Source organism: Antedon bifida, chromosome 2 (genome assembly GCF_963402885.1).
Source record: "Antedon bifida chromosome 2, ecAntBifi1.1, whole genome shotgun sequence".
Taxonomy (NCBI): Eukaryota; Metazoa; Echinodermata; class Crinoidea; order Comatulida; family Antedonidae; genus Antedon; species Antedon bifida.
Genome location: NC_136227.1, coordinates 19,142,602 through 19,157,198, shown reverse-complemented (window position 1 = coordinate 19,157,198; position 14,597 = coordinate 19,142,602). Strand labels below are relative to the sequence as shown.

The window sequence follows — 14,597 nt, the reverse complement described above, 5'->3', positions numbered from 1 at the left end:
ATTGTTGTTGAGGAACTTGTTGTTGCCTCAATGAAATATTAGACCTTTTACTCTTTTCATTTACTGTTTATAGCATGGCTTTAAAGTTAGGTACAGGCATAAAATGGACAAAAACGTTGGTATTTACAGTGACCTTAACCAAGTCAATATTTATTTACCCATATGAAATTATTACCACTTGTTAACATACATCTGTTTTGGAGACTCATATTTCCTTCACGGTAACAAGATTTTTTTTTTAAATTTTGACATTTTTGCCACTTTAAGTGATCATTTCGGTGTGGCGTTAACCCCCTAATTCAACTATCCCGATGCCCTAAGATAAACTTCCACCAAATAATCCAAAGCTAACCACAAAATAAGTGTACCTCGTATACTTTTCAATTTAATTACTACTGAAACCCCATGAAAACGTCAATTTTACCGAACTAATTAATTTTCATTTGTAGACGCCCTGTCACGCCAAATGAGGTACCGCTGCCAAATGAGGTACCGCACTTAATTTGGCGTCTAAGGCGCCAAATTAGGTACTATTGCAAAATGAAGTTCTATTGTCATTTTTTAAAATACAGTTTATATAAAACAATCATATTTAAGCCAGTATTAAACTACAATATGTATTATGTGTTGTTACGCCTGTTATTAGATCACCATTACATTAAATTAAATATAAAGCAGAAAATAGTTATCCTTTTTTGATTTTCGTCGAATAGATCGAAGCGGAAGTGCTTCGGTCATGGTCCGCAAATTATATGATACGCCTTGTGTGCCAAAATCTTTTTACTGCTTTTTAGTTGTGCTGCAGTGCAGATTGTCTGTGATCAAGCAGAATCTGAGGATTTACCTGTGCTTGGGGTCTGTCTATCAAGGTACAACATTTCGACGAAGCCAATTTAATATTTTCATTTTTTTTAATATCTGTAGTGTAATGTAATGATATAGGCCTACTTTTATAATTAAGAAATCAACCTTTGCATCAGAATTCAATTGAGTTCACAAACTTGACCCAGAAAGTCCAGAGGAGAGTTTGTCCAGATGTTTTAAATGTCCATTTAGTTTATAATAAGAATCCCTAAAGAAAACACTTAGTTTAACATTTGACCTATCCCATCGTTAAACCAGGAGAGATTGACACTATTTAAGTACAGATTTGACAGTGTCATCCATCATTGAAATACCTTATTATACCGTTAATCACTCCCACTTAAACACCCCTGGATCAACTTAGAACCAATCGTTACCCTCACAGATTACGTAGTGACATATGTAAATGAACCGAAGCCGATATACCCCCAAGTTTCAGAAGAGCCCAGACACACTTCACAGCCACTTCTTCAGAAGAACACCTCACAGCCACTTCTTCAGAAGAACACTTCACAGCCACTTCTTCAGAAGAACACCTTACAGCCAGCATCACTAATCCTCTGTTCCTTAGTCAGTTAGTTATTCAGTTATTGTATCAAGTATATTCTGAATAAATAATATATGTTACGACAGCAAAGCGAGTAAAGAGTCTTCCTTACAAAGTACCTCAACATAACAACAATATATTACATGGTGGAAGACCCAAATTTTACAAGGAACAGAGCGAGGAAACCAAAATTTACAAGAAAATTAACATAAAGACAAGAAGCAGAAAATAGAAGCAAGAGATAATTTCTTGAAACAGAACAAGAGACGAAGACGAAGAAAACCAGCCACCAGTCAGATAATTGTTTGATAGGAGAAAACCGAAAATTACACGAAGACAAGCTAAAATTTATATTTTAATCAGACAAGCAGAATTTTTTTTCAAGACATCATTTTAACTGGATCAAGAGAAGCAGAATTTTTTTTCAAGACAGCATTTTAACCGGATCGAGACAAGCAGAATTCTTTAATTTCGTATATACCGTTTGATGAAGATAAAGAAGATAATCAAGGAAGACACAAGAAGACTCAAGCCGGAAAACAGAAGCAAGCGGACAAGAACGTTTCGTTTGGACACTTTCAAGATTTTTTTAACATTTACTTTTTTTTAATTTTGAACTTCGAGCATTTGAACATTGATGAACACCTTTCGCATTTTTTTGAGTTCGTTGTTTGAAAATTTGAACATTGATGAGCACTTTTAACATTTCTTTAATTCGTTGTTTGAACATTTGAACATTGTTGAACACTTTTTTGCATTTCCTTTAATTCGTTTTAATTGGATCCGAAGCATTGGGGTAAGTCAAAACCATTTTGAATTGTAACCCTGTGTGAAAGTTCATGGTATACACTTAAAATTTTTTTTAAATTGTTAAAATAATCATAATAATAAAATGAAACCACCGATAACAACGAACACATTCAGAATACCGTTAACGTAGTAAATGACGAAAACAACGTTTAATTTGTCGACGAACATGATAGGACACCCACCCAATTGCAATCAGATACCTTTACACACCCAACTAAAGTAGAACCCCTTAACTTGCAACCTTACATTGACTGTGTAGAGAATAACATGGGATTAGCAGCCCCATTCCAAATGAAAGAAGAACAAATTAAGGAACAAACTAATTTAATTATGACAGCACCTAATGATTCAAATATGACATTAAACCGAGGTAGATTTAAAGCAGGACATTTCCAAGTTTTAGTTTCGTATTCTAAACCGACTTCAGCCAAACGTAACACCGATAAAACAAAACACGAATCTAATGTTCGAAAATTTTGGTGGAATATCGACAGATATAACGATACAGATAAATTGATTAAAGAGATTATTAATGATAAACAGATACCAATTAGTGGATCGCCAAAACGATTCATAAAACGTTTGTATAATGCAACAAGTTACTGATTTAATTTTTTGCAAGAATTTTTTTAATTACGACATTTGCTAAATTAATGATAGCATAGTCTACGTATTTGATTTGATTTGTTTAGTAACGATGTGATTTCAGTTAAAAGGAGAATTGAATTTATGATCAAGTATTGGTTTTGTAACGAGTTTGATAATGATTAATTTTGAATTTTGATGATCGATATATTGAGATATTGAAAAGAACGACAATCATTTTGTAACAAATATTTTGTTTAACCTTTGAGTCGTTAATCTCAAGCATTAATTAATTAATTGATATAAGAACAGGAGATTTTCTTAGTACTTTTAATTGTTTTTTGACATTGAGTACAAAAGTCGAATTTGTCGACCGATTGAAATCGTAATTACCTGTGAATATAAATGCTTAAATCGATAAAGTTGTGATGATAACGATATATTGTGGATAAGTTTGTGTCAACGGGACACACATTTGTTTATTTTAAAGTTTTAAGTGATTAAGTTTGATATTTCGAGTTAATTATTGATTTTAGGCTAATCAGCCACAGTTTTCCTGAGTTTTATGTTTTAATTTGATTGATTTATGTTCGAAGGCAATTAGAATGCGATAAGTTGTCGCACGATTTGATGTATGTTCAATTTAACATATTATTCTTTAAGTTTTGTATTTTTAGTTTGACCGATTTTTGTTTGATTTACGCGAATTTTTATACCAAATTCAGTTTTAATTTCATTTTTTTTAAGAGAGAGAGAGAGAGTGAAAGTGATAAGGTTACACTTCAGAGTCAATGGTTTTGACTAACTCAATTTTTGCTTATATGTATAATCATGTTTTTTTTCTTTTATATAACTTTAATTTTGCATGCCACTATTATAACCATTTTTATATTTTAAATAGATTAGAAAAAAAAAACAGGGAAACAGAGGGATGTAATGTAATGATATAGGCCTACTTTTATAATTAAGAAATCAACCTTTGCATCAGAATTCAATTGAGTTCACAAACTTGACCCAGAAAGTCCAGAGGAGAGTTTGTCCAGATGTTTTAAATGTCCATTTAGTTTATAATAAGAATCCCTAAAGAAAACACTTAGTTTAACATTTGACCTATCCCATCGTTAAACCAGGAGAGATTGACACTATTTAAGTACAGATTTGACAGTGTCATCCATCATTGAAATACCTTATTATACCGTTAATCACTCCCACTTAAACACCCCTGGATCAACTTAGAACCAATCGTTACCCTCACAGATTACGTAGTGACATATGTAAATGAACCGAAGCCGATATACCCCCAAGTTTCAGAAGAGCCCAGACACACTTCACAGCCACTTCTTCAGAAGAACACCTCACAGCCACTTCTTCAGAAGAACACTTCACAGCCACTTCTTCAGAAGAACACCTTACAGCCAGCATCACTAATCCTCTGTTCCTTAGTCAGTTAGTTATTCAGTTATTGTATCAAGTATATTCTGAATAAATAATATATGTTACGACAGCAAAGCGAGTAAAGAGTCTTCCTTACAAAGTACCTCAACATAACAACAATATATTACAGTAGAATGCGTCGTCATTTATTCTGAAGCTAATACTGTATGCCTATATACCGTAATCAGGCGGTATTAAGGCTAGTTCACGTACAGTAGAATTCACGTAGAATTATGTGGTGTTGTTGCTTGATTGTAAATTGCCCAGATTCTTCATTAGAAAAGAACTGATATTAAGGAGTTTTTAGAACAGATATTAAGATGTCCTCTATAAACGGAGTCCTCACAAACTCATATAAGAGGTCCTCTTGTGAAATCAGGTTCCCGTCGAATTTATTTCAGCTAAATAGCTAAATTATCATGGATTTCGTACCCACCATTCCATCGATAGCTTTTTTTCTCTCTTTTGTGGCGCAAACATATTATTTAACACATTTGTTAATTCCCAATGTCGTTACAATTCATCAGTAACATTTTTACATTTATCAATTCCGTATTACCTCCTATTTCATTAATGTTCATATTTTTCTATACACTTGACAATGATCATCATTATCATCTATATCTCGTTTTAACATATTTTACACATAAAGAATTTGTGAGATTTTCATTTGTTTGTTTTCATTTTACAACCCGGATTATACAATGTAATTTATATACAAGATGAAACGAAATAAAATCAGATCAGTACCACCTGTAACTCTTCTGATAATCGTAGCAAATTAGAAATTATATTAGCATAATAGTATTTCTTAAATCTACCCATTTTTCTATACTTGTTTCTTTATTGTTATATGTTTCACCGTGATTCAATGTTATATAGCATATTGCTTTTAAATGAATTCCATAAAAATTTACCCACTGGCTTATTTAATGCTGATTTATTCTATAAATAGTGAAGGCTGCAAATGTGTAAATATCGGCCTAATCTACTATTCCATCGATATAGCTAATTAAATTACTGTATGTCAATAAATAATATATTAACTTGATTACAGTAGCATCCCACTCTCATCACCCCACAAAGTATAACAGTGCATGCATGTTCCACATTATGTACGACGTATAATTGATGGAACGAACAACCGAGATGAAAATAACGCATGCAATCTCCATTGCAAAATTAGGTTCCATTTAAGTATAAATTCTAATATTCCCGACCTCAAAATAATTAGTGTTATAACTAACTGTATTTAGCTTCCTAGAATTTCGTCCACCCCTCCAAACGTGTTTCCAACATCGTATCAAACAAGGTGACCGACTTCATTGCAAAATTAGGTTCCATTGCATTATTGCGAATTTAAGGTTGTTCCCCCGACTTCGAAGTAATACTTGCTTAGAATTTCGCTCAACGCCCCATTCCCATCCAAACTTTTTTCCCACATATGATCTGAACAAACGACTTTATTTGCGAATTCACGTTGTGTTCCCAACCTTAAAATAACTCATGTATTTAGCTTGCTTAGAATTTCGCTCACCACATTCCCGTCCAAACATTTTCTCACATCGATATGAACAAATGAGATGACGACTTCATTGCAAAATTAGGTTCAATTATTTGCGAATTCACGTGCTTTTTTCCAACCTTAAAATAAGTATCATGTATTTAGCTTGCTTAGAATTTCGCTCACCCCATATCTCATCCAAAGTTTTTTCCCATCATATGAACAAGATGACACGACTTCATTGCACAATTATGATCCATTATTGCGAATTTATGTTCAAATGTTCCCGATATCAAGGTAAAAAGTACCAGCTGAATAAAATATCTAACATATTGCAAAATTAGTCTCTATTATTGGGAATGTTTCCGACATCAAAGATTGTTAAAACTTGATGAAAATGCCATTAGGATTGGTTAATTAATTAGTTAATTACCATTATTTATTTATTGTGATATGCATGTTCAACTGTTACCTTCTATTACGGTACGTGACATGAAAAGATTGATAACAAAAGAGAACAACGCAATATCTCAAAATTTGGTTTCATTATCTATTTATGTTCTAAATGTTTCCGACCTTATGAGTTATTGTTTTGATGAAACAATTTGATGAATTTCCCCTCGAAGTAGGCCTACCTGTAGCCTGCCATCCCTTATTTATTTATTATAGGTCACACACACACGTGTAACAAATGAGATGATGAAATTATAACAAATATCTAACTAACAATTTGCGACTTAGGTTCGCCATTATTCCGAATTTATGTTTTAATGTTTCAGACATCAAAGTAAATATAGTGTTATACTGTAGGTATAATAAGTGAAATAAATGTGATCATGTAACTCATATTCTTAAAGAACTTATAAATAAAAAACATAAATAACATTATACATTTTAAAAAAACGGAATTGATTAAAAATGAAACTAAAAGGTTAGGAAACTGTATAGTTAAGCAATGTTAAACAAAAAAATATATACAATATAATCAATAGAATAACGGGATACATTCATATTCAACGAATAATCATTTTAATTGGACATAAACATAGAAATTCATAAAAACGAACAAAATAGTAACGGGAATAATGTACCGACGAAAGGAACGTCAAATCAAAATATTACTAGGAAATAATGCAGAAATGGCGTCCCATAACTCAAACAATCAACGTTTTAGCGCTAAAGGCAAATTGTCCCAGACCATGTCCGCATAACATGCAGACGTGACTTCAGACACTTCCCTTTGGCGCTAAAACGAGTAGTCTTCTTTTCCAGCTGCTTAGAAAGGGGTCGGTAGGCTTCCCATCATGCATGTCGAGTTTTCTATATTTTTCGATGGCAGTACCTTTCGTTTTTTACACTAAAATCGTAAATTTTCGTCGTATGTTTCAGTTATAATGGTTTAATTTCATACAATGAATAAAGATTATTAGGTTAGAAATACTCAGGTTATTAATTTTCAGTTTGTGTTTATTTGGAAATAAATAATATCAATATTTAATAACACGATTAGCTCGCCAGAAACGTGCTGCCAAATTAAGTGACCTAGCCTTGTGCGATACAGACCACGCGCACCTCATTTGGCAATGTCACTTCATTTGGCGTTACACGCCCTTAAAGATTATTATAACAATCAGAAAACTTTATATTGTAGATATGTATTTTTGAGGTACTTGCCTAAAAGAAATAAACCTTTTACTTTTTGAAACTGTGTCTGCATGGCTCTAAAGTTGGTTAAAGGCAGCAAATGGTGAAGAAAAGCATCGATATTTACTCTGACTTTTACCTAGGCAATATTTACCAACCCACATAACACTTTTACCACTTGTTAACACATGTCTGGTGTACATCGGGGAGAGGTGTGAGGCTGTCTATTTATAAAAAATAAAAATACATATACAGTACACGAGACCAGCAGACACAGGAATTGCAAGCAGTCAAATACAATATTATACTCAATATTACAATAGTATCATCATCACCGTGAATAAAAAAAGTTGCATGTCGGAACAGTTGATGGCAGAGATCACATGAGAACAAAATGATGTTCATGTTAAACAGATCAAAGTGCACACCATTTAGAGTGTTTTGTTCCAATTCAGGACTCTCATTTATAATAATTAGTCGCGTGTAACGCGAATCTACAGCTCACTATGTCGGTCGGTTGGTCGGTCGGTTGGTTGGTCGGTAAACACTAACTCAAATTTGATCACGCGAATGCAGCCATCTATATGGCCTTGTTTTGCCGGCATATAAAGCATGACAAATTAAATACAAAAATATATATGACACATGTAAAATAGGAGTCGGTAGACCTATTATTTAGTTATTCCGATATTTAAGAAAAACACTGTAAATAATACAGTACATATTGTGCCATACAATATATAGGATACATACACATTTTAAAAAGCAAACAATGTTCATACGACGTGTCTTGTGTATTTCATTATCAAAACATCAAGCGTTTCTAATAATATTTTACCGGTGTATTGACAAGAACTAAAAGTATTTATTTGGCTATAAAATGTCAATTGATTTGTAAATAATGATATTACAGAATTTAATCTCTGTATACATTATTGAATCTATGATACTGTTTGTATTAATATTGTTTCATTTTATTGAGTACTTTTTTATGTCACGTATTTCCAATAAAACAAGTTAACAAATCTTTCTTGAAAAAAAGTCAGAGCATGGAGCTCTAATTGTATAGCTGCATGGTCGGATTGTACGAAACTTTACCATAATAAAATCCCTGCTATAGTGACGCAATGAACTGTTTATTATTCATTGTCGTTAGCCTAACGTGACAGTGTATTAACATGAGGCAACTGTTAGCCAAATCTATTCTTGTATCTAAAAGACGTTGTCGGCGTCCCATACAAAATAAACCTATCCTAGCTCTCCTCTCCTAGCCTAACCTTGCTCAAAGAACGCCAGAACTCCTCTCCTAACTCAACTCGACTCATAGCGTAGGCTAGAAGACTAGAGGTTCTTCTCTTTGGGGGTGCGAAGAAAAGAGGATAAAAGCTCAGAAATGTCTGCTTTTTGTTGAGGAGGTGGGAATCCATGTTTTCATTGGATTGTATTATATTATGTTTATCTAATAGTAATACCACATTGTCATTAAGTTTGAATTAGGTTAGGATTGCTTATTTAACAACACGGCAACGTTGGCCACGATCATTCCTTTAACTTCAGCCGGCCTACTAGCCTAGGCTACTAGGCTAGGCTTAGCAGTCTAGTAGTAGCTAGGCCTAGCTAGACTTTATTAGGGCCTAGGCACTAGTCTCTAGGCTAGGAGGACTGGAATACAGGTCAACCCGTACCATGCCAATTAGGGCGCTAATGCAGTTTCGTACCCACCCCTTAAAATTACTCAAAATGGATTCAATACCGGTCCTACTAAACACCACCAGATACCTACTAGAGCAATAAATCCTACCACCAGAGAGCAGCTACCTGTTTGGAATTGATTATTAAGGGTATATTGCAAATTTCGAAGCTTAATTCTTTCACTTCAGATACTGATAAAATTGAAGTTTAAAGTTGAATTTCTCGCCGTCGTATTCCATAACCGAATGCGTTTGATAAACATTATAGCAACGAAACGAACGCATTCATCCGTGTCTCTTGTGTATTGTATTCAACAGTCAACTATGAGGCGCTACCGATGCTTTTTTGTTACTTTAGTCAGTCACATAAAATACACCAATCGATTGCGCGATTAGTCTTTCTTTTGACATTATGTTTTTATCATGTTTTGTAACGATAACGGTAACGATAACATAACAAATAGCATACAATAACATTTTTTTTGCACATTAATTTTAATTATTTCCCCTTGTCATCGTTTTCGTGCACTCTGGGTGCTGTAGGAATTGTTATTATATTATTATAAATTCAATCTCTCTTATGGCATTAAGAGCTTGGCAATTAAATAAAAAATGTTGTATAATTTCTATTTCACCACTCTGACATATAGTGCAGTGGCCAGATATTTCTTTAGACATAAATAAAATACACGGTAATATCAAGTTAAAACTTCTGTTTTATTTTCTCTTTCCACATTCCTAATCTATAATGAGTTTACTCTATTTTAACATACGATTACCATCACTGACAAAAGGTAGTTGGCATTAAGTTTTATTTATTTTTAATAAATGTTATAGTGTACAGAAACGAATTTCTGATTTTAATTGACCAAATAAATTCATCTGTAGCGCCTCATAGTTGACCGTTGAATACAATACAAAAGAGACACGGATGAATGCGTTCGTTTCGTTATGTTTATCAAACGCATTCGGTTCTGGAATACGACGGTGAATTAAGCTTTGAAATAAATTTGCAATATACCCTTAATAATCAATTCCAAACAGGTGGCTGCTCTCTGGTGGTAGGATTTATTGCTCTAGTAGGTATCTGGTGGTATCTGGTGGTGTTTAGTAGGACCCTTCAATACTTCATCTAACCTACTCACGAGTTGTCTACAACATTCTGCAAGCATAAAATGGTAAAATATCGATAATTTCTTATTTATAACTATTTTTAATCAATTAATAATTGAGCACCCTTCAGCTTAGCTTCGCGAAAATCATCGCTAGACCTGCCGATAAAAGTATGGAGGCCTCATAGGGCATCGATCTATAGAGGACGCTGTTATGGTCATATTATGGCTATAACAAATATTTTTTACATGTTCCTCATGAAACGGATTTTAAGTTTTTTCATAAAGAATTATTTTTAGAAATTCTATTTATTTTGAATGTTGTGTGTTATTGTCTTGTCAAATTATATTTTTTGTGAGGGTTCCTAATTATCAGCTTCGGCTGGATGGACCACCCTCATTAAATATTGTTGAAATAAATTAATGAATAGTTGCTTCATTTACTTCCGCCAAGGAGGTATATGTAATCGGTAGCGTGTGTTTGTTACTTGGCCAAATTGAAAATTGGCCAAGTATGTTGATCTGTTTGGTTTGTGTGTTTGTTTGTTTGTTTGTTTGTCATCACTCTAGCGCTCACAGTATTGATTCGAATGACTCCAAATTACTACCATACATGTCACCTGGTGCAAGGACGACACTGCCCAATTTTGGTTGAAATCCGGACCACGGTTCCAATTCTGGACCACTTTTAAAAATTATTTTCAGACCTGCTAGTGTTAAAAGATAGGACAGAATTATCAAAAGCCGGTGAGCAGTCTTAAATTAACAAGTAAACTTAAATTGCATTTTCTTGAGAACTACTTGTCCAAAAAACTTCATTTTTGTACAAGAGGCAAGAGTTATAATTTGTGATTTGTAATTTTAAAACTTAATTAGATTTAATATAGAGGTTTTTTGATGCGAGTAGTTTACAAAACCTATTTCTTTTCAAATTCACCCGTGTGTTTTTCGCGTTGCTGTTCTATTGTTAGCCAACTGAAGCTATTGTTCGTTGAAAGGCTGGTTACATAACCTGTACACCAAACTCGTATACACATGATTGTAGTGAAATTAGCCTAAATCACACAGCATAAGACACACACTTTTGGTGAAAATTGGGTCAATGTCAGGAGGCCAATTTTGATTTGGCCAAGTATCGCGCTATGCGCGAAGGCTAGTTTGTTTGTTTGTTAGCAGGATTACTCAAAAAGTAATTACAAGATCTTTACCAAAATGAATATACAGATAGATATGTGGTCAAGGACCATTCCATTAAATTGGGACCATTTGGGACCATGGTCCCAATTCTGGACCACTTTTTTAGTATACTGTTCAGACCTGCTAGTGTTAAAAGATAGGACAGAATTTTCCAAAAGCCGGCGAGCAGTCTTAAAGTTACAAGTAAACTGAAATTGCATTTTCTCGAGAACTACTTGTCCAAAAAACTTCATTTTTGTACAAGAGGCAAGAGTTATAATTTGTGATTTGTAATTTTAAAACATAATTTGATTTAATGTGCACGTTTTTTGATGCGAGTAGTAAAAAACCTATTTCTTTTCAAATTCACTCGTTTGATTTTTGCGTTGCTGTTCTATTGTTATTAGTCAACTGAAGCTATTGTTAATTGAAGGTGTCCTAGCACGTTTTGTTACATCGGAAATTAATAATTGTTATTAAAATATGTCGCCCTCAAATTTGGAAGGATAATGGATATCATACCCCCTTGGAGTCGCATGGGTTTTATGCCGAGCGATTTTTGTTGTTGTCATTGTTGTTCATCATCGCAGTAGTTTTATGACTGGCGTCCAATGGTTGCGTCAGTTTTGTTATTGTTGCATCAGTACTCGAGTACAACCTTGCTGAAGAGATAATTATCACTTCCCAGAATAAGTATAATAAAATAACGTCAGTGTTCCCATTAATGAATAACTCCCAAATTTCATTATAATCAAATGCAGTTGTAACGTTAACCTTGTATTTTCATCGGTCCTTAGCTCATTGAACACAGGACATTCAAATAAAAAGTGTCTGATATTTTCTTTATAATTATCACTACAAAGTTTACACAAACCATTACATTCTGGTGTCCAATTACGTATTCTACCTTCAAGCGTGAGAGTATTTGATCGTAATTTAAACTTAAGATTTACCCCCTCAAAGTCCGTATTATAAATTTGTAATAACTAGATGGTTCTCGAATACACAGTAATTTCAGCGTCAAAAACTGGCGATTTCAAATGTACGTACCGCAGGACTATAAATACATTGTCGTTTTCAGAAACGAATAAATAGACACGATGATTAATGTAGTCAACTAAAATTAGCACTCTGGGAATTAGGCCTATTCCGAAGGAGAAAATTGTCCTAAAAATGAGTCCATATTTTGTATTTGAACTCATTTAAACAAACCCAATTTGTGTTTTGTATATAACATTAGAGTTGAGGGATGGGGAAGAGGATGGGAAAAACATTCTTTATCCACTCAGCGAAATATTGTTTTAAATGTTTTATAAGCCTATCAATAATTAATATAACACTAAACACAGTAAAACATTTACGATTTAATACTGTTTTAAAACTGTCCCTGTTATAGTTGATTGAAATAGCAAAGTACATGTAACGATACACCACTACGACGTTTATGTTTTGTATAATTATTAATTAATACAAACGTTGAGAAGCAACTGTCAGTAATAAAGTTGTTATTTGTATGTATATTTATGTGTTTATATATCCAGCAGTAGAGCCTACCCACAGTCACACAAACTGGGAGTCTGAGAGATTGGAATGTTCCATTCATCGCAAATCAATACATTTGTATTATAAATGTATATTAAATCTATCAAAATAGTATTTTTTTAAGAAAATCGGCCATCTTCAACATTATGATACTGTATTCGAGCTGTTCAACCAGTTTTTAGCTATTAAAAACAATTATCGTAGGAGATAGGAAAATGCGAAGCATCCTCGTATTATTGTGTGCAGGTATTTTTCAAGAGGACATCCATTAGACAGTGTATACCACGATCAGAAAACACCCCTATTTTTCTAACTCAATTTAATTAGTAAACAGGGTTACATCAGGTGGTTAAAATCAGTACCGAGATTCTAACCAACTTTATATACCATCGAATAAACATTCTAGAAATAACGCGCGATTTACTGAATTTTGCCTTTACGTAAATTTATATATAGATTCCCCAAATGTAAAAATCTCAAAATCGACAAAAATGCGATTACATGGTTTTGCCTTGGAACGGCCGCGCGGGAGGTGGACAAATCATCCAATTTATTTGGTAATCATTATTGCATTTCATATGTGAATTTATATACAAGATATTCATATTAATTCCTTGATAAATCCTTTGAAAGTCCATTATTTTCCATCAAGTAATCCACGTACCTAAAATACTACCTATTCATGAACATATAGACCCAATAAACAAGAAAATTGAAGTTAAAGATTAACAAAAAATGAATATGCTGTGTATTAATGAAGAAATTTGTTGTTTTTAGTAATTTGTAATCGTTTACAATTATGGGGTAGGGGTGTACGTAACATTTTTTGTGAATAACTTACAATTTAGTCAACAGATTTGCATTTACTTGCTATCAGTGTATAGATTGCCTAATTCTAATATACTTTTTAAAAATGAATACAGCATTTTATTGACATCTTTTGAGGTCAAAAGGTTACTGACCTTTAATCAAAAACGCAATTTCTTCTAAATTAGCTTATAAATTTCAATTTTAAACACAAAAATACAAGAAATATTTTGCAAACTAATGTTTTCTTAAACCTATAGACACAATAAATAAGAAAATTAAAGTTAACATTTTTTCAAAAATTAATATGCTGTGCATTATAAAGAAATTTTTTTGTCATTATAAATAGGTAGTACCGTATATTTCGGTGTACAAGTCGCACCTGTGTATAAGACGCACCCATAACGGAGACTAAAATATTAGTATTTTTATGTAGTCGATGTATAAGACGCACTTATTTCTAGGCCAAAATTTAAACATTTTACAATAAAAAAAATGGTATATTAATAATAAAACAATGAAATTTGAGACATATTTATTGGAGTCAAATGATATTATTTTGTTTGATTGCCTTTATTACATCGTAATCAGTCTCTACTTCAACTGAACGTTCAATGAAAAATCCCCATATTTTTTCAGTTACGATGCACTGTGTGGTAGGGCTAGCCTATGTCTATTTAAAGTAACTTTAATTTCATATTATTTAAATATATACCTTTTTATTGTGTGTATGATCATTATATAATAAGCAATTCAAATGATGTTCAGTTTTTTGGGCTGATAATGAACCAGGAATATCATGTACGGTATATGAAAATCTCTCCTGTACCATCTAGGTCGTGCCCACAGATGGTTCTCGAATACATAATAATTTCAGCGTT

The 14,597-nt window shown here is 33.0% G+C and overlaps 1 protein-coding gene across 3 annotated transcripts in view; it reads left to right on the top strand.

The window, feature by feature from the left end:
- The first annotated feature begins 8,664 nt into the window (after positions 1–8,664).
- The window catches only part of LOC144835070 (E3 ubiquitin-protein ligase BRE1A-like), a 29,721-nt gene continuing 23,788 nt past the window's right edge, over positions 8,665–14,597 (top strand). For 2 of the 3 annotated variants that reach the window (XM_078690092.1, XM_078690090.1), the window contains exon 1: positions 8,665–8,803. The gene's annotated coding sequence lies outside the window, so the exon portion shown is untranslated. The remainder of the gene's footprint in view (positions 8,804–14,597) is intronic. The other variant, XM_078690091.1, reaches the window with a different exon arrangement.